This window comes from Callorhinus ursinus, unplaced genomic scaffold (assembly GCF_003265705.2).
Source record: "Callorhinus ursinus isolate GAN/ISIS: 27379988/994484 unplaced genomic scaffold, GSC_fseal_2.0 scaffold6, whole genome shotgun sequence".
Lineage (NCBI taxonomy): Eukaryota > Metazoa > Chordata > Mammalia > Carnivora > Otariidae > Callorhinus > Callorhinus ursinus.
This window is the reverse complement of record NW_027397068.1, coordinates 11,581,857-11,602,810: the sequence shown is the minus strand read 5'-3', so window position 1 is coordinate 11,602,810 and position 20,954 is coordinate 11,581,857. Positions and strand designations below refer to the sequence as shown.

The window sequence follows — 20,954 nt, the reverse complement described above, 5'->3', positions numbered from 1 at the left end:
TATCATCTGAAGTGCCTACTTTTTTGGTAGCAGAAACTTCAGAGTTCCCTCTCATTATTTACTTGATCTCCCGGCCCTTTGGCCGTGAAGACCAGGCAATCACTCCTTTCTCTAAAACTCTCTCCTGGTAATAAACCACAGGAGGTAGGCAGCTAGTTAAGCAATCTTTGAGAGTAATAATTTTAGCCATGCCGTGTGAAAAAAAATACTGAATTTGTACTTGCTTTCTTAAACCAAGCTAGGAATGATCTGCTTTGGCCTACCACCCTGGGCAGGTAACACACTCTCCAAGGTTCAGAAAATAATCCTACCTGCTTTAAGGTAGAGTGAGATACTGTGAAAGCATTTCTTATGCCCAGGGAAGTGCCACACAAAAGTATTAATATTATAAAGTTACCAAAGACAAACTCTTGTGGGGTGTCTTTTCCCACCGCTCAGTACTTAGCTAAGTTTCCCTCCTTACACCCAAAGATATGCAGGAACAGGTCATCAACTTGGACCCACATATGCTGGGATCACTTCCCCGGAACCTTTAGAGAGAATCACCTCCTTCTTCTGATAGCAGAACTGGCCCACTGAATTTGATTTATTTTTAACTTTGGTGATTTCTACTGGAAAATATATACTCTTTATTGTTACCAATGAGGCACTTCATTGTTACCTGAGAAAGGGGCTTTATCCAGTATTGACAGCTCATCCATGTCTTGTTCTGATTCATCAGCCAGCATTTTTGCACACCCAGTGTGTGCCACACATTGTTCTAGGTGCATGGGATACATCTGTGAACAAAACATACAGAAATTCCTGTCCTCTTGGAGCTTATATCCTATTGGGGGAGAACAGAAAATAAGCACTAAACAAATAGGCAAGTTATCGTATGTTAGAAGATGAAAACTGCTTTAAAAAGAAGAAAAAAGTAGAGCAAGATAAGAGGAATGTCAGTTTGGGGAGGGGGGAGAGGTTGCAGTTTTAAATTAGGTGGTCAGAGCAGGCCTCCTGTGTTTCTAGTCTGTTGTTGTTGCAGGGTTGTAATGATTTCATATTGCAAATGAATCATCTGCATAAATTAAAGATTGCTGAAGTGAGTGCAGTTCAGCTGAAGGCTAAATCTAAGTGCGAAATGCTTGAGAAAACATGGCAAGGTGCACTAGGCCCGTCTGGCATTCTCAGGTTATCTATTCTTGGTTTAGTTTCCTTTTCCAAAAATAATATTTATTTTATATAGTCTTCAAATGGAGCATGTTTCTGACACCTACTGCCATGTGTTTATAGTTAAATATAACTGTCTTTCTTCTAAGACCAAGAGGTTCATCCAGAAGGTTTCCCTTTAAAAGTCCTAAGAGGGCTCCCCTAGTTGGCTTTCCAGCCCATAACAATGATGTATTTTGCAACCCTCCTGGTCCAGCCATGTGGAAAAACCTAACGTTGTGGGTAATTTTCCCCTTTAAACACGTGTTTTGTGTTTTGGTAGTGGTTGTTTGGGGCTTTTGTATCTTAGGCATGGAGTTTATTATATCCATATAAATTACAGATCACAGACAACCCTTCTCAGAACAGCCTTGTAGTATGATCTCCTTGCCAGTGCCCCCTTTCCCTATGTCTGCTGTGTGCCTGAGGCATAGATGAGCTTCTTGCAAGTTCTGGGGTTTTGTATGTACCCTTTTCCTCTCTGGCTCATCTGTCCTCCCCTTTTCTGCATGCTGCCTTTGTTTTCTCCCTGAAGTAGCTGAGCCTTGGGAGGAGCCAGCATGGCTTTTCCCATTGTCTGAGCCTATAAACTAAAGGCTCTCAGTGGGTCTCTCTCCATGGGCAGAACCATGTCAAAATAACCCTTGTTTTGCCTCCTGTCCAGAACTGACTAGGATTATGCTATTCAAAAGGTAGTCTGGAGCTAGGGCCATCAGAATGAATACATTCCAAGCATTGACAGATGTCCTTTTGTTCTTCACCTATCATTCCCCATCACTCACTAGATTCAAAGTGTGGTGATCCCAAGGAACAAGGCTAGGACACTTGGAGAGAAGGTCCTGCAGAGCTACCCTGGCTCCCTGCAAGATCTTCAGGCTCTGAACCGGCCACTCATTATTCTGAATTGTGCATTGCACTTGTCACTTCCTAGGGTAGGGTGACCCTGAGAAAGTCACATACTCTCATTAGGCCCATTTCCTCATTTGTAAAGGGAGATTAGTCTCCAAATGGCCTTCAGCATGGCTTCTACTTCTGATGTTCTTCACGACATGATTCACTGCCCTTCTCCTAAAAGTTGATCTTTTGATGTGGTTGGGCTCTTCCACTTCTATACCCTTTATCCTTATTTAATTGTCCCCCATGAGTTTATTTTATTCATTTCACTGTTACTCCTCCCCTGTACGCTTTATAACTCACATTCTCCCAACTTGTAACACATTTCTTCCACTGGAACCTGTGATTGTACGCTGCAAATAGCTCTGGTGATTTCCTCCCGCACTCCCACCTGAACTACTGCTTTGGTATTGGCATCTCTGAGTGAGGAGGTGGGCTGTTGGGAAAAACATGTTGTAGCCCAAAGTCTCTTATTTTAAGAGACGGAGAATGGAATTATATGTTCTTTCTAGGCTGTATAGCATCCAGTGGCCACAATCAAAATAGATCAATATCCAAGCAGTAAAAAAGGCAGTATATGTGAATTTTCTTGTAATATGAATCCTAACACAAAAGCAGTTACGACACTTTAAGCATAAACTGCATAGTCTGCACCGTGATTTTTTCAAAAGTTGTCAGCCTTGAGGAGGAAAATATACGCCAGTGGTTAAGAAAGCATTATTTTCTCTAAATTCCATAACATGAAGGGAGTGTTCGTTTTCATTTGCTCAATGCCTGGGAATTTTGAAATGATAGATTCAGGGGTGCCTGGGGGGCTCAGGCAGTTGAGCGTCTGACTCTTGGTTTCATCTCAGGTCATGATCTTGGGGTCATGAGATTGAGCCCCGCATGGGGCTCCGCGCTCAGTGGGGTGTCTTCCTCTCTCCCTCTTCCTCTGCCCCCAGCTGGTGCAGGCTCTCTCTCTCTAAATATATAAATAAATACATCTTTAAAAAAGTTTTTTTTAAAGAAATGATAGATTTATGTGTGGTATAATGATAAAGTTCCACAATAAGAATATCAACATGGAAAGAGATTGGTATAAATACATTAAAGCACATGGATTTTAAAGATAAATCCTGTGTCAGGTTGCTTTTCACTTAATTGCCACAATCTAAAATTTCTCTGTTAGTATTTCTTTTCTAATAGTTACCAGTATGATAAATATTGTTCTTTGTATACTTAGTATAATTTGCTTCAGGACAATAAAATGAGGATGTAGTATTGAAATAACCTTAAATTGTAGGAATTGTATCCCTACTGCTTATTTATTTGGGTGTAACTCACCCAACAAGATGTCACATAGTTTATTTTGAAGAGTAGATACTTAGAATTAGGATTATTCCTATTTAATTGAAAAAGAATCTTTACCTTAGAGGTAAAATGGCTTGCCCCAAAGTCACATGAGGAATGGGAGACTAGAACCAGAAGTCACTTCTTTGGCACATGATTCATGTCTTTGATTATGAATTGATACCAGTATTTTATGTGAATGTCCATGCTCCAGAAAATTATTTTATATATACCTGTAATAAGTATACCTGTCATTCAGAGAATATTGAAACCAATTCCTCCATCTTTATATGGGGGCATACTTAATGATGTATGTATTGATGAGGTTCCATCTTATTTTTAAAGACTTCTAAGAAGGAAGATTTCATGACTTCCTTCATTAATCCACTCTAGTGTTTAATTAGATTTGATGCCAGAACACTCTTATCTAACTTAAATCTCTCATGCTCTAGCTTAAGTCTATTTTTTCTCACACTGCCTAGGATATTAAAAGCAACTAATCACCATTATTCATAATAATATTCATAAAGTCCTCCATATATTTGAAATGTGAGTACTGTAACTGACAGTAAGCATAACTCTCAAATATCAGTATAATTTAAAATAGAGAAGAGGGACCAGCTTATAATAACTGTAGATGACATAGTAGTATTTAGTTTTGATGAGTGAATAATACTGTTAACTAATATTCAGCAGACTAAATGAAAAGCATTCATCTATTAACTCAGTCACTTAAATATTTATTAGGCACCTACTTTGATATTGTGCTGTGTTCAGAAGTACAAAAATGGATACATCATAGAGTTGAGAAAATGTCAATGCAAGGGATTTTTAAAAAGTAGAACTTACTAGGTAGGTTTCTTAGAAATGTGAAGATGAACCATGAGAGACTATGGACTCCAGGAATCAAACTGAGGGTTACAGAAGGGAGTGGGGTGAGGCGATGGGTTAGCCCAGTGATGGTGTTAAGGAGTATTAAGGAGGGCACGTTCTGCATGGAGCACTGGATGTTATACACAAACAATGAATCATGGAACACTACATCAAAAACTAATGGTGTAATGTATGGTGACTAACATAACATAGTAAAAAAATTATAAAAATAAATAAAAATTTCTTCCTTTATGGCAAAAAAAAAAAGAACGAAATGTGAAGATAGAATAGCCTAATCTTAAAGAGATAATTCTGTGTCCCATCTAATGTCTCTATGGTATTTATAACCGTATCTGGAGGCGGGGTTGAAAAAAATAGTCTAATTGTTAGAACACTGCTGTTTATTTTTACAGCTGCCCTGTTACTAAAATCTGTAATAGGCATCAAAATTCTACTATGTGTGGTCCCTAAGCCCTTCACCTGGAAGCCCCTTCATTTTGGCATTAATGTAGAAGAGTATGTGTATTTGGACATTTGCAAGCATCATCCAGCATAGGACTACAAGAGGTTTATCACTAGAAATAAATTACAGAGTCCTACAGCATGAAAATATATGCCTGGGAATGCAGAACACAGAATTACCTTCTGCCTCCTTTCTTTATCATAGACAGCAGAGATGGAAAGGAGAAAGAGATTTATTCTGAAGCCATTTGATGCTGACCAAGCAATTTATAACAGATAAAATGCTGATGTATTGCTGCAAAGAAAATAATGGGTGTTCTTGCTAAAATGCCATTAGTAACTTTATTGTTTAAAGTGCAAAGTATATTCAGCAATTTTTTAGTCCCTCTGAGGTGAAGTTGAAGTAATTCAATGTAGGCTTTGAGCAGAAAAAAGGACAAAGTAATTAGCAAGTCATAAAGGAATTCATTCACCAAGGTTGGCTGATACTTGAATTCTCTGAACTATAAAGACAGAAAAAAATGACATTCAAGAAATACAAGATGACATATATATTTGTTTAAAACAGAAGAGTTCTAAGAAAGCTCATGTCAGAGCACTCTGCAGAATTAAGAATACACCTTCTTTTGGTGCCCACTGTATGTGCAAGACGTTGTGCTAGTCACGAAAGGGAGAAAAAAACTGAAAAACACTGTCCCTACCCTTAGGGACCTTGCTGTTTGATGACAGGAGTGAGAAAATTCAAAGCAGTTTAAGTACATAACCAGAATGGAGCAAAATTTTAGGAAAGGTACACATGAAGTGATTCCAAAGGGACAAGATGACGTCCAGAAGATACCATTTGAGGTCAGTTTTAAGAGATGCCTAAGATTTCTGTAGCCACAGTTTGGGTTATAAAGCAGTTCCAGGCTGAAAGAATGCCCAAAAGTGGAATGATCTGTGCTGATGAACATTCAGTAGGCTCTTCGATGCGTAAGTTATTGTAGGGTGACCGTAAATTCCAGTTTGCCTAGGATCATCCCTGGTTTCACCTGTTGTCCAGTCTAATTATTAATGGCATCTGCTGCCACTCTTAAAGGTATCCTAGTTAGGGGCGCGTGGGTGGCTCAGTTGGTTAGGCATCAGGCTCTTGATTTCAACTCAGGTCTTGATCTCAGGGTCGTGCGATCGAGCCCCGCGTCAGGCTGGGAGTCTGCTTGAGATTCTCCTTCTCTCTCTGCCCCAGCCCCTGCCCCCGCATGGGCTCTCTTTCTCTCTCTCTCTCTCTCCTCTCAAATAAATAGATGAATCTTGAAAAAGAGATATCCCAGTTAAATGGTAAATTGTACAGTGGCTGTGAAAGTGTACCACTCTGCTTTCCTGCTGTCGGGAGCAAAACTGACTGAGGTCCCCAGCAGCAACCCTTCCGGACCCACCATGCTTTGGCACCACAGCCACGCTTCCCCTGCTCCCAGCCAGTGATTGTGCACAGTGAAGGTGCTAAGGCATGTCCATTCCAGCAAGACAGGGGAGCCTCCCTTGACCAGCTTTGGCTCAAGAACTCTCCACTTGCACAGCTAGACCTTTCTTGGAACTGTGCTGCATTCTGAGACGCTTCCCACCCTGTCCCCCTTCCTCCCTCCTCTGCTCCACAGGGTTGGACCTACATCTTAGTCTACACGTTTTCTCGGTCCACTCCTGCTCCCTTCTCCAAGAAACCTCTTGCATATCTAATCCCATGGTAGTGTCTGCTTTCCAGGAGACCTGAACTAACACAGTGGCTCTAGTTATTGATAAGTGTTAGATATTAAATAAGGATAAGATGAGAAAGAAAAACTGGAACCATCTTGTAGGCGACTTTGAAAACTGCTTTGAAGAATTTGACTGTAATTCAATGGACTCCATTGAGGATTTATCTGCTACAAAATAAAATTTTTAAGTATTTGATCCTGCTGATGTTGGAGAAGGATAGTTGAAATAGAGCAGTTAGGAGGGTACAGCAGTTGTCCGGTAAGAACCTAAATGAGTATATGGCATCTCTGATGACAGACCCTGCCATAGGTACGAGAGGCACGGCACAGGGAAAGGTCTGTGGGTTTGATGTGGTAGGAGAGAGACTGATCAGAGGTCATTTAATCACTCTGTGCCTCAGTTTGCTCATCTGTGTTATGGGAACAATAACAAGCCCTACATCACTCATGGAATCATAGTGAGTAGTAAATGAGCTGATACATTTAAAAAGTTTAGAACAGTGCCTGGCACATAAGAACTCAGTAAGTGGTTCCGAGTTGGCCCATTGCCGTGTGGCAGCATTGCTCGGTAGCACTTGCCGCAGTTGTGGAAATGTTTTATGTCGGTGCTGTCCAGTACCATGGCTGCTAACCGTCTGAGGCTCTTGAGCACCTGTAATATGGCTAGTGTGACTGAGGAACTCAATGGTTAGCTTCACTCAATTTAAATTTGAATAGTCACACGTGGCTAGTAGCTACCATTTAGAAGTACACCAAAGCTAAAAGTACTGAAGAACTAACATGCAGGGGGGTGCAACATGATACTCTTTTATTTTTTAAAAAAGTCTATTTTACTAATAGGACTTACTTTGAACTAAACCTGTAGGCTTGGTTGCCAATCACTACAGTCAGGGATAACTGCAGAGAAGGCTGTGGTCCTAATCAGATCAGACCCTTCTGAGATGATCAGAGCAATAAGAAAAGGATGAGAAGACCTAATGTTTCCACTAAGCCTGCAACGAGGAAAGTGCTTTAGGGCTTGAAAGAGAGTGATCATGTCTTGGTCTCTGCAATAGGTGGTTAAGATCTCCCATTTAATGGCATCTGTACTGTCTGCCATCCATTTCCCAGGCCAAAAGAGAGAAGGTATTGTAGTATGAAGGTATGTTCTCCTCCAAATAATAGCCAGGCTAGCACTGCTGTTATATATATATATATATATTTATAAGGTCACCGCTAAGGCTGCAACTGCGCACTCCTGGTGATTCAAGGACAACTCTAATGGGAACTCTGAAGGGCTTATTGAAAGGAAAGGAGCACAGGTGTCTTCATATCTGTAAGGGCAGGATTAAGAGATATTCAGGTGTCTATATATCCAGAAATGAGATTTTTGAAACACCACTCTTTCTTTCCATCCCATTGCCATGGTCAGGGGGAGCTGGCCTTTTTGAGTTTCATGAATATATCACTTTAAGTGGTTAGTCTGTGCTGGCCATACTGTGGGCATCCCCCATGTTATTGACTTACCAATTGAGACTGTGATGCAATTGCACCTCCAGCTGCCTCAGTTAATAAGTAGCACGTACAGGGTCACCCGGGTGGCTCAGTTGGTTAAGTGTCTGACTCTTGATTTTGGCTCAGGTCATGATCTCAGGGTTGTGATATCAAGCCTTGCATCAGGCTGCGCACTGGGCACGGAGCCTACTTAAGATTCTCTTGCTCCTTCTTCCCCTGCCCCCCCCACCCCTGCTCTCATGCACGGGTGCTAAAAAGGGGAAGGACTTGGGACTCCATCCTGAGAGCAAATCATAGCTCTGTTACTTGCTACATCTTTGACCAGTGCAAGTTATTTGAACTTCAGTGTCCTGATCTGTAAAATGGGAGTACTGATATTTTCTGAGTTATTTTAGAGGATTACGTGAATTAACATGAGCCATTCACATGGAGGTGCTGAAAAAATGTTAGTTCCCTGCTCCTTACACTATCTCCTAATTTCCTTAATTTCCCATTCTTTAGCGTTCCAAAACTGAGCATCTCCTGAGACTCTCAACTCTCTTGAACACCCCCTCCCCTCCCAAATCATACATGCTTATCCCTTCTGTTGTATTTACCTATTCAGCCCTGCTGGAGCAACCTTTCAGCAGCCTGTTTTCCCTCTCTTGCTGTGACTAGCTTAATTCCTTTCCTGAGCGTTTCTGAGGTCAGAACCCTCCTGTTCTGTATGTATGTTTGGTTTCTCATCTGTCAAATTAAGATGGTGAGTCAGGGAGCTCAAGGCCCTTACAGCCCTGGCATTTGATAGGTTTCTGTACACAAGACCACCCCCTGATTTTGTTCCTTTAAAAAAGTTTTTTATTGGTTTTTCTCTTTATCAAAAAATACTATATTTTATTAAAGATATTTTCAAAAAGCAGCATATAAGAAAAAAATTAAAGCACTCACAATATTGCCATCACGACTGTGTGCATCCTGAATGTATCTTACAATCCTGAGTGTGGATGGGGGGTGTGTGTGTGAAACAAAAACTTAATCATTACACTCCCACTTTTTGGTAACATCCTTCTTAAATGTTGTTATTTCTTGAATAGTTTCTTGTCACTAAAACATCCCTCTACAGCATCATTTCAAGTGTCTGTCTAGAATGCCACATACGGATGTATTCTGATTTATCACTGGGCATCGAGATTGTTTCTGCTTTTTTCCACTACTATAAACAAGGCAGAAGATTATAAAGAGAGCAGCAAATAGCAACCTCACACATACAACTTTTCCCACATCCTTGAAATGGGATTACCAGACCAAAGGGATGAACATTTTCAAAGTTTTGGTAACATATTGTCAAATTACTCTCCTGAAATTATGAATCTATCTTCTCCCCTCAGGGCACATGAAGCTTTGAACACCTGGTTCCTCATGGGACCAGTAGTTCTACTTGGGGGGGGGGGGAATGAAAGGAAAAGAGAGAGAGAGAGATAGCACTTTTCTCTACTCATGTGTGGATCCGGTTCCAATTTTCCTGTGTTTTTTAAACTCTCCTTGAATAGGGTGTCTCCCTGGCTCATGCGCGATTCTTCTTATTTATTGGCTGTGTTAGCTTCCTCTGCCTCGTCTAAATTACCACCTTTAAATCAATGCACTGTTTCTCAGAAGTGTTGACCCTCTGGGAAGACCCTTTTCTGTACCTCTGCCTCATCAAACTGGAGAATCTCATCTGTGTCTCTTTCTTTAATCTCATCTCATTTTGCAACAATATTTTCTCTTTTCTCGGTTATTGGCCTTTTGATTTAATGCTTTAATTTGGCACGCAGGTTCTTTGTATCGCCGTTCTGGATAATTCATGCCATTCTAGATGGAATATTTCATGAAAAAGTTCTTTTGAAATACTGTTTTGTGAAAGATGTCTCACAGACTCAAAGGATTAACCATTATATTTATTTTGCAGAAATGAAAAGATAAAAAGCTGAGCCCTTGTGGAAACTGCACGGCTTGATTCTTGTAGTCCCCAGTGGTCAGGAGAAAATTGCCATTTCTCCTGTCGAACAGGATGAGGACAAGCACAATTGTTACTTTTTCGAATCGAACGTCTGGGACATAGGTTGTTGCTTCAGTAGGTTGCTCACGCCACATTTCGTGATTTTTTTAGGGCTGTGAATACATATGCTGTGTAGCGGAAGGGTCTGGGGGTCTGTGGGAAGAGGCTGGTAGAGACGCGCATGCTCCCTCCGGACAATGAGGCTGCAGTTAGAGCTTGGGAGCCGGGGACGCCTGTGAGCAGCTGAAGTGGGAAACGAACGGCTCTCTCCGTGTCCTGTTTCAGCAGCTTGTGGGGAGGCTTATGGTATAGTGATGTGACAAGCTGTGAACAGCAGATCAGAGAAAAAAAACGTGAGGTAATTTAATTGAGGAGCTTGGTGAGAGGACAGCTGAAGAGCAGAGAGCAGGGACGTGGCAGAGAAAGGGCATCTGAGGGATGGGATAAATTACAAAATAGCATTCTGAGGACAGGGTGAAAAGGGTGCTTCCTCATTTCTCTGGCAGTTTGGGTCAGTTTCCTACCCTCACATGCTTTGCAAAAAGGGAAATAATTTATTTTTATTACTGCCCCATTCTTGTTATGGCAATTTTTAATATCACATAAAGCACGCCACCCATTTCTACGTAGTAAGAAACTAACTTCCTCTTTTTTCTGGGTTTGGTATTTACTATTTCTGCCATACTCTACCCTTTCGGGAAAAATTCTTTTTTTTTTTTTTTTTTTTCTTTTAAAGGCACAGTAGAAGCGTGAGACTGGGAACAAGCTGAGCTGTAGTGTGTTTGCTTTGACTTCTATCTTTTGATATAAGGCCTTATTATTTCTTCCACTGTCATTGCCTTAGAGTCTTGAAATTTTTATTTTTTTTATTTTTTTTTGAGTCTTGAAATTTTTAAAATCTTCATTCCCAAAACACTTTTTGAACTCATTTTGTACATTGTTCCTTATTGTTCCCTCTCAGATTATAAGACAAGTAAGTGGTGAACTGAACATGATCCAGTCTTCTGGTAAATCTCAATGTAGTATCCATCCCAGGTGCTTAAGAAACAACAAAGGCAACTCAAAAATGGTTTACCTGGAAATATTCAAGTATTTAATTGTTCAAGTTGAAATAATTCATCTACTAATTTTTAAGTTTTCTATTTCTTTCTGTGTTGAGGCCACTTGCCTCTTTAAGTATCAAAGGCCATCTAGTTTAGAACAAGGTCTTGGAAGTGTTGACCATCAGCTTTGGAACATGGGGTAGTCAAAGCCATTTTAGACACTTCTGTCTTTATATCTCATTCTAGAAGACTTTCACACCATGTCAGTGACAGAATCAGTGCCTCAGTGTAAAACCATTAACTTTAGTGTTTGAGGGCAGATACCATTGGAAAACAAGGATCACCGAATCCCTTCCCCCCACCACACACACAGAGTCATGACCTGGGTCAGTATATGTATGGTTTAGTGTTGAACACGGTGTTATAGCATCTCTTCTGTGTTTCTGTAAGTCCTTGGTCATTTATACATATTGTTTCCAGCATACTAAAATTTAACCCCAAAATCACTGTCCCTAAATTTAATCTTAAAAAATCCTTTACCTTTCTTTCTTTTTTTTTTTTTTTTTTTTGGAATTCTCTTTCTGTGTACCTTAGTCTAGAATTTAATGTAAAACTTTTAAAGCAAAGTTTTAACTTCAAACTCTTATTCAGGTATAATTTGTTCCTGATTCCACAGGTGAAAATTTGTTGGAAGTCAAAGAGAAAAGGTCACAAAATGACTGAGCCAGTTGCTCAAGGACATTGTCATTTTCCACCTGTTTCTCCTAGCTGCCTTCTATACCCTATCCTTTTTTCTTGCTTAAACCCAGCTGTTTTCCCTCTCGATGCAAATCCGTTGTGTCCTTTGGGAAGATGATATCCCTCTTTCTTGGGGTTACCATTCCTTGCAGCTGAGTGGATCAAAAGGTCCAGATTAGTCAGAGGGAGACTTAATGATGAAGTCATATATTTTAATATGAACGATTTGATTAAAGTCCTAGCACATCAGTCATATTTAGGAGAATGTCATTCTCTGCCATTTTTAAAGGATATATCTGCAGGAAGAGACCCTCTAGGGACCTTCAGGGAACCTTGTCAAGCATATTTCCATCATTCTGAGGGAGCTCTGATTGTGTTTTAAGTGTCTTGCACTTAAGTTTTTTGTGTGAACTAGTTTTGTAAAAAGCTGACTGCGTGCTAGTTTTTAAACACCTTTTTTTCTCTCCACTCCCCAGCCTCCACATCTTCCTAAGTTTATCTCCTAATGCTTTCTATCACCCAAGCACTTAAACAAGATTGCAGACATTTTCATCTAAGCTAGTAGCTGTTAATTACCTATCTTTGTCTGTGTTTTAGCACTTAATACTATTTTGACAGGGGTTGCATACTCTGTCTTTCTGGAATTTTTTAAGTGCTCTTATGAGTAATTTGAGAAATTCCAAGTATAGATTAGATGAGCTGTTCTTTCCCTTGCTGCATTTTTTATTTTATTTTAGAAACATTTAAAGAGGACCCACTGTGTGTCAGGCAGCGTGCTCTCGTCACTCCCACATACATTGTCTGATTTAATCTCTTCTTCCCCTGAATCTGTAGCTTGAATCACCACTGTAACCTCAGTGTGTGTTCGGTTTGGGACTGGGGGTGGGGAATGGGGCAAGCGCTTGAGGGAGCAGCGGAGACAGGTTGTGATCTCTGGGTGGTACACCCATTTTTTATGGGTGATTCCATCTACAAGAGTGTTGCTACTCTGATCTTTATTTGTAGGTTGGTAAAAATTCTGGCTGGTTACTGGCAGCTGTGCTTTAAAATCAAGGATGATAGCTCTCTGTGAGGTTTCAACATGAGTTTGTTTCTGTTTCTTTTCAAAAGCCTGTGTTTGCTCACCTGCATTGTGGGTGAATAGAAGACTCAATTCACCAAATGGAGCATGTCAGGAAGACTTACTGATTTATTTATCATGCTTCTAGAGTATTTGTTAGAAATTGGTTTTATTACTTTCCTCAGTGGGGCTCACTCACCTAGTCAGCATTTAAATCTCTCAGGCTTGTCATTCCAGAACAGTGGTATCCCCCTGGCCTGAGGAGTGAAACCTGCTGCAGGTGCGGCAGGCCCAGCCAGGATCTCCCTTTCCTGGCCAGCACCGCTTTCCTCCTTTGGGGCCAGACCGATGTTTGCTAGCAGCTGCCGGTGCCTTACTTACCTCAGGGATCATGGTCATTCCCTTCCAGCTCTTCTCTTGGTACCCAAATTTTCATTTTTCTCTCCTTCCTTCCTCCCTTCTTCCCTTCCTACCTTCCTTCCTCCAGTCCTTCAACATTTATTGAGTGCCTACTGAATACCTAGCACTGTAAAAAGTCCTAGGAATCCAGAACTAAACACATAGACCTTTGTGTTGTACACCAGTGACAAAGGGTTTTTTTTTCCAAAAGGTAAGCCATAAGCATAATTTTTTAATGAAGGGGAAAATATCTTTAGATGAATCCTCTCCGTATTTCCAAATAGAATTGCTCACAAAGTCATGATAGGTGAATATTTTCTAGCATGAAGATTTTTGGAGACATCATTCATCAATCGAATATTCAGTAAATGCTTAGTGTGCCAAGCTCTTTGCCAGACACAGAAAACATAAAGGTGGAGGAGACATGGTTCCCTTTTCTCCAAAGATTCACATTGTACAGAGGAGAGGGTTGTGTAAAGTGTGTATTAAAGCCATGGCATATCATTGGGGGCATGCTGGGGAGTGAGAGATTGTGAGCAATGAGAAAAGGTGGGACAGAGGTTTTGTTCAGTGCTGTATCCAAAGTGCCCGCAGCAGGGTCTGACACATAGTAGGCTCTTAGTATTTGTTGATCAGCCAGTGGTGTTAACCTTCAGTCGGGGCTTAGTAAAGGGAATGACGTTTCAGCTGCTCAATAAAGGATGGAAAAAAACACTGTTAGGAGGAGAAGCACCTTCTAGACAGTGTGGGCAATGGCAGAGGACGTGAAGGTCCCTGGGGGCTCACAGGAGCACCATCAGGATGCTGCAGAGGGAAGGGTTGGAGAGGTGATTCCAGGAGGCACAGGTGGGGCCAGCTGGATCGAAGGCTTTGGCCTTTTTCCTATTGGTCAACAGGGCAGGGAGATGTCAATCATTTTTTGAGCTGGGACATTATATCAGAGCTAGGTTTAGAAGGGCCCTCTGGCTGCCCTGCCTTGCCTACGATGTCCTGTCAAGTAGGGAGAGACTGGGGAGGGTTGAGGAGGGGTCCAACCGCAGCAGTCTGTGTGGGAAGAAACTGAAAAGAATGGCTGGTATATCCCATGTCAAAGATGAGGCCAGCAGGAGGCAAGGATGACTGCCACTTGTAAAGGATGCACATTTCTCCATTTAGTAGCTGTACAAACATGCAAGTCACTTCATTTCCCAGGGCCTCGGTTTCTGCCTCTGTAAAACAGACGTAGCTGTACGTACCTGGCAGGATCGTTGTGACAACCGACTGAGCACTGGGTGTGGCCCCTGGCATGTAATAATGACCAGCACTTACCGAACTCATACCAAGTGCTCTACACGTATGGACTTACTACTTAGGCCTCCCTCACAACAACCCACTGAAATAGAAACCGTTATCATCCTCATCCCACAGACGAGGAGACTGAGGAACAGAGAGAGTAAGTCACTCACCCAAGGTAGCACACCTGAGAATGGGCGGAGGTGGGATGTGGACCAGGCAGGCCGCCTGCAGAGGCTGCCTGCTTCACGGCGGGCTACACGGCCTCCGGACTGGCATTATCCTTCGTTTTACCATCTCAGTCTTACTCCCTGGCTCCCTGGCCATCAGGACTTTCTCTCTTAGGAGAGAAGGGGTGACCTTTCTGATTATCTCTCCTCACAGAAAACTGACCGGTCCCTATCACTGACTCATTCCCTCTGGACTGTCTCCAGGCATGGAAACCAATCTGATAAATGAGTCTGCTGTGAAGGGGTGTGGGGCTAGTAGTAGATGAATGAGTTACCTTTCCAGAAAACACATCTCCATTTTAACTAACTTGGCAGCTCACTGTCACCTGAAAGAGTGGCAAATTTCAGACCAATCAGGAATTGTTTTTGAGCTGAAATCACACCCCCTGGCTGGCTTAGCCTGTCTCTGCTCATGCCCCATGTGTTATTTATATAATGTTTCTTCTTTTGCTTCTTTTTTATTTTTAATACTGTTTTCCAATTTTGACATTCTCATTCACTGAGGAAACTTTAGAAAATAGAAGCGAACAGAAGAGAGTTTAAATCTCTGAGAGTAATCTCTTTTTCAGCAGTAACCGTTGCAGACAGTATTACAGAGATTGTCCTTCTAGTCTTTTTTTTTTCTCTGTGTGTACATGAAATACATCTGAATATAAGGCAAGAAGTGGGTTTTGTTTGGCCACTACTACCCATTATAAAAATGGGTGTCATCTTGTGATCAAATTCATATGAATTTTCTCGATAATGGGCATTCTGTCATTTTATTTTGAACAACAAAGTACTATTTGGGCAAGGACTCATTATTTTGAAATCACCTCCATCAGTAAAAGTTTTATGTCCTAGTAGAAAGAAGTCACCTGATGGACTTGCTCTGAAAATAGATGATAAAAGTCAACAGAAATTTAGCCATTCTACCTGAGAGCATGACCTCACACCCTAGGTTGGATGCCATCAAGAGCAAGTCTTTATAAAGAGCACTTTTTCATGTGTCTGTTGGCCATTTGTATGTCTTCTTTGGAGAAATGTCTGTTCACGTCTTCTACCCATTTCTTGACTGGGTTATTAGTTTTTTGAGTGTTGAGTTTGAGAAGTTCTTTATAGATCTTGGATACCAGCCCTTTATTTGTAGTGTCATTTGCAAATATCTTGTAAACTACTGTAAGTAGTTGCATAGTGAAGATCACATACAGATCAAATCATAACACTACTGTTATGATTTGATTTCTCACTTGGGATCAGCTTTCCAATGACAGCATCATACAAAGTCAGAGATTCCATCTCAGTCATGGGTGTTAGGTGACTTAAAAGGGATTCTAACAATGATGAAGACTCTGAAGATGAACGTGAAACATCTGGATAAAATTTTTTTGTAAAATACGATTCCAAAACATTTACAAATCGATCTATTATTTTGTATGAATGTAATTTGAAATATGAAAATGAAGTAAATATCATAATTATTTCATCACATTCCTGAAGGTTTATAAATTCAAGTTAGCAAAACTATTTGATTTTTTTGTTTTTGTACTCTCAGTAAAATGGGAGATCTTCTATTTAAGGCTGCCTTAATTCGGGTGTGCAGGGTAATATAGGTACTTTGGTTTTTAAATAAAAAACAGGATCACACTGTATGTTTTGTTTTGTAACCTGTTTTTTATACTTTATAGAATTATGACTTTTCCATGACTTAATTTTCTTAACTATATCATTTGCAATTGCTACATTAGAATGAATGGACCAGCATTTACTTAACCAGTCCTCTTTTATTAGGTATTGAAGAGATTTGTTTCCCACTTACTATTTTAAATAACTTTGATGAATGTCTGCACGGATAAGTCTCTGGGTATATCCATGGCTGTTTTTCTTAAGTCAAATTTCTAGAAATAGATTTGCTGGGTCAGAGCCTTGCAGAATTTTAAGGTATTTAATATAAATTTCCAGATTGTACCAATCAGTAATACTTTCCTCACATCTTAGGGAATTATTCAATTATTGTCCCCTTGTGGCAGTGTCTTAATTAATTCTGAGTAACTCTTTAGCAAGATAATTTTATTGCTGTCCAAGATGTTTGTTCTGTGTCCCTCCTTCCTCATCCTTTGTGCCACTGGATTAGTATTTAATACAGGTTAGAGGGTTTTATGTCTGTTGCGTTGTCCAAACCTATTGACTGAAAATTTTTGCTACCACTGGGCTCAGTGAGGTGTCTCTACAGCACCGTGTGATATGTTATCCCTTCCCTGTGAATGACATTAAATCGTTTGAAGACATCACTGAGTCTTAGAATCTATATGATTTTTCTTAAATTCCATAGAATACTATTACAGTACTTCACTACAATAGTGCTTTTTATGTTTCTATCTGGTGTGTGCATTGCTAATCTCCATATTATATGGCTTCAGTAAATAAGGGAGCCTGCAAAGCTTTCAGTATGTCAGAGAGACCGCTTGTTAGTCCCCAAAAACCCTTCTCCTTGCTCACCAATTAACAGACTCCCTTGTATAGTAGATTTGCCTGCCAGAAAGCCACAGTGCTGCTAGCTAAAAGGCATGTTCCCCAGGCTCCCTGCCCATGTGGCTATAGCATAGCCAATGAGATGTACAGAGAAGTGTGTGTGTGTGTGTGTGTATGTGTGTGTGTGTTCGTTCCAGGAAGTCTTAAAAGGGAAGGGCCACACCATTCTTCACTCTTTCTTCCATCTTATTCCCTGGAACCTAAGTGTGATGGCTGGAGCACCAGCACCATTTTGGACTTGGAGGAGGAGGACCACATGATAGGGCTGATAGAAAACAGAAAAGAGCTTTGATCCTGATGAATGAGAAACATTCATACAGTCCTAGACTGCTTGCCTCTGACTTCTTTTATAGGAAGGAGAAATAAACTTTGTTATTTAAGCCTCCGTCTGGCTTAATCCTGTCTAAACAACAATCTTAACAATTTTATGGCCTCCTATTTTCCTGTGTTCTTTCCTACATTCATTTTCTTTTTCCTATCTCATAAACTAAAAGTGATTACTTCACAGATTCAGAGGATCCTCACCAGTGCGAAAGTACAGCGGGTGATGTTCATGTGGAAAATAAGGGTATCATCAGAACACCGTTACACAGTCACGTTTCCCATGTTCATTTACAAATACCATCTGAGACCTGTTGGTTTCTTGAGTATCCCTTCCCTTACCCCCCTTTCTCCCAGAAAAAAAAGGAGGGATGTTCATACACAGAACCGATAGCAATCTCTGCTCTGTGAGCAAGTCAGTCAGGCAGCGGCATCCTGGAGCATGGGGTAGTGGTTTGTAACTGCCGGCCCCACACGGGAAGCTGGAGCACCTTCACGGGACCTGTCACTGAGGACGGGAGCAAGCAGCAGGCTGCATTTCTCTACCTTCACCCTCACTTTTTTTTCTTCCTAACAGTATTTATATTAGTTAGGGTTTTTTTTTTAACATTTATTTATTTATTTGACAGAGAGAGACACAGCAAGAGAGGGAACACAAGCAGGGGGAGCAGGAGAGGGAGAAGCAGGCCTCCCGCCAAGCAGGGAGCCCAATGCGGGGCTCGATCCCAGGACCCTGGGATCACGACCTGAGCCGAAGGCAGACGCTTAATGACTGAGCCACCCAGGCGCCCCTGTATTTGTTAGGTTTATCCAGCTCTCTCACCAAACAGCTCGAGGCACACAGCATTTTACATGAAACATTAAATACTATAAAACTGAATCATGAGCAACTTGGCAAGGAATAAATAAGAGGACAGAGAGAAAAGAGAGAAGGGGTGGAGAAAGACATAACATCAAACAATTCCAGATTTCAGCCATGGACATATAGAATTGCTGCCAACAGACTTTTTTATGTGGTGATTAGCGATAAAGGCCTTTGGTGCCTCTTTTTCAGTGAGGTCACCTTAAGAGCAGACGGGGAAATCGAGTGGACATATCCCATCTATTCACCTTGTTCAAGTGTGTGTAGGGAAAGCTGATGGAGCACAAAGGGTATTCCTTCAAAATGCAAACCTGCCCCCCCCTTCTGGCTCATCCTACTTGAAGTTGACAGGATTCACTTTATGCCATCATTCTTCCCTCACTTTCTTATTACTAAATCATGTGGTGTATCAATTAATACAGACATTGAAGTGGGTTATGTGTATTGTGTCTATATGTCTTATTGAGCTTGTATGTTTCATTTGCTGACAGAGCTATTGAGGGTTATAATTTAGTGGCAAGGAGTTGGTGGAGCTGGAGGGGTGAATCTAAAAAATGCTTCCTTCGTTTAATATGTTCTAGCTCCTAGGAAGTGTCCTCTAGTGTATTTAATGAATTCACCTCAATTATTCATATTGGCATGTAGTCTCCAAGCTATGGTAGTGATTTTTGAAGGATTTTTCAAGGGAAGGACTTACATAGATCTTTTTTTTCCCTGCCCATTATTATACTTGTTTGTATGTCCCTGGTGATTTAAACTGACTCTCACCACCCCATTCATGTCTGTGTTTCTCCCATTTGTCTCTTTGATTAAATCTAGAATGAGCCTCTGGTTATAAGAAAGCATATCCTGGGCTTCATTACATATGTATATATGCAGTATGAGTAGACGTTGTAACATCATAGAGTATTAGGGCTGGAGAATCTAAGAAGGCATCACCACCTCTTACATTTTATAGTCACCTCTCAGGGGGATGAAATCATGTGCCCTGGCCACACAGAATAGATTTAAGCCTAGACCCATTCGCCCCTTTCACTGTCCTACACTTCCTGGCTTTGTAAGACAACAGCCAAGCTTATTAGAAATCTGGGCATCAAGTCCTTCCTGGTTTCGAATTGTCTTGGAGTAAATCATCCTGATTGGGAAGAGCACCAGAGAATTATAGAATCCCACAGACTTCTCAAAGATAATTCTGTTTAAACTGTTCTCAGTAAAAGCCACATTAAAATGTCCAACAAATCATAGAAAAATGAGCTCATGGAATAGCGTTCAACCACAAAACTTGAATAAGAATCTGTTTGTCCAGAGATAGAACTATGTAGAAGATATTTTCAGAAGTGTGGCAAGTAGTAAAAATTGGGCGAAGATACTGGAGCCTACTTCAGTTTGCACTGTTTTTCCAGAAAAGAACAGAGAAGTGGTTCAGATCCAGTTCTACTTGCCCCGCCCTGATTCTCAATTTTCTCAGAATTTCTTCTTTGAAGTTCAAACTAGTAGATTTGTGGCATCTTTAAACAGTTGAAAGCCATCATATTTCACTCAAACACACATGCTTTTCCTCACTACAGCAGAAACATCTGAACGTCCCGCTGGGATATTTGCAAAGAGTGGGGTTTACCTCTCAGAGAGCATGGAGTTCAGAGACAGTGGCCCTGTGTCATTTACTTTTCTTGACTTGCATTGGAAGAGGAGATGAATAAAATGTTAGTGTGAGTATTCCTTAGGAGATACTGTGTCTTGGGTGTAAAAACATCCAGTGGAGGCCAGACGTGCCTAGACCCCTTTGTGCCTGTGGCACATTGTTCTCTTCGTGGCTTCATCCACACACGCGTTTTGTGTGCTGCACAGCACGAGGGTCCCAGGGTGACTCGGCATACCAGAACAGCCTCACTTTCAGAATGGGGTTAGTCACTCTTGCAAGTTCCTTTTGAAAATGGGAATCTGGTCTAGGTTTTTGCATATTTTTCAGCTCCTCACATAAGGCCAAGTCTTTCTCACACGCTAGCTTCCCTGTATCCCATTTCTTTAGAGGACACATAAAAAATATAGTAACATACATGCATTTTGTTGTAGGGCCTAGCTGTGGAGTTCACATTCAGAGACCTCTTTCTTCTGCTGTTTATTGCTCCTTTAGAACTAATTTTGTTATTTTATTTAAAAAAACAAATCTTAATCTCTGGAATTTTATAAGACTAGCGCTGGTTATATTGTCAGTTAATCTGTTAATTATGATAAGCTTTGCTTGATTTTACCACAGATGTCCCCTCTCCTTCCTATTTACATAGCCATCTTCTGTATCATCTTGTTTAGGGGAAGGGGAGTGGTGGGTCAGAGAAGGAACATTTCTAGGGTGCCTTCTATGTGTTAGGCATTTTATACATTGAATCCCTAGCAGAACAAAGCGATGAAGTAAGAATTGCCATCCCCATTTTACAGATGTGGCAAATGAGGCCAAAAAGAGTTAAATTATTTGTCTAAGTTACTACAGCTGTTAATTGCGATTGTGACCGGGATTTGAAACCAGATCT

The 20,954-nt window shown here is 40.9% G+C and overlaps 1 protein-coding gene across 6 annotated transcripts in view; it reads left to right on the top strand.

The window, feature by feature from the left end:
* Positions 1-20,954, top strand: part of BACH2 (BTB domain and CNC homolog 2) — a 361,400-nt gene that overhangs the window by 143,906 nt on the left and 196,540 nt on the right. The gene's annotated exons all lie outside the window — the stretch shown is intronic.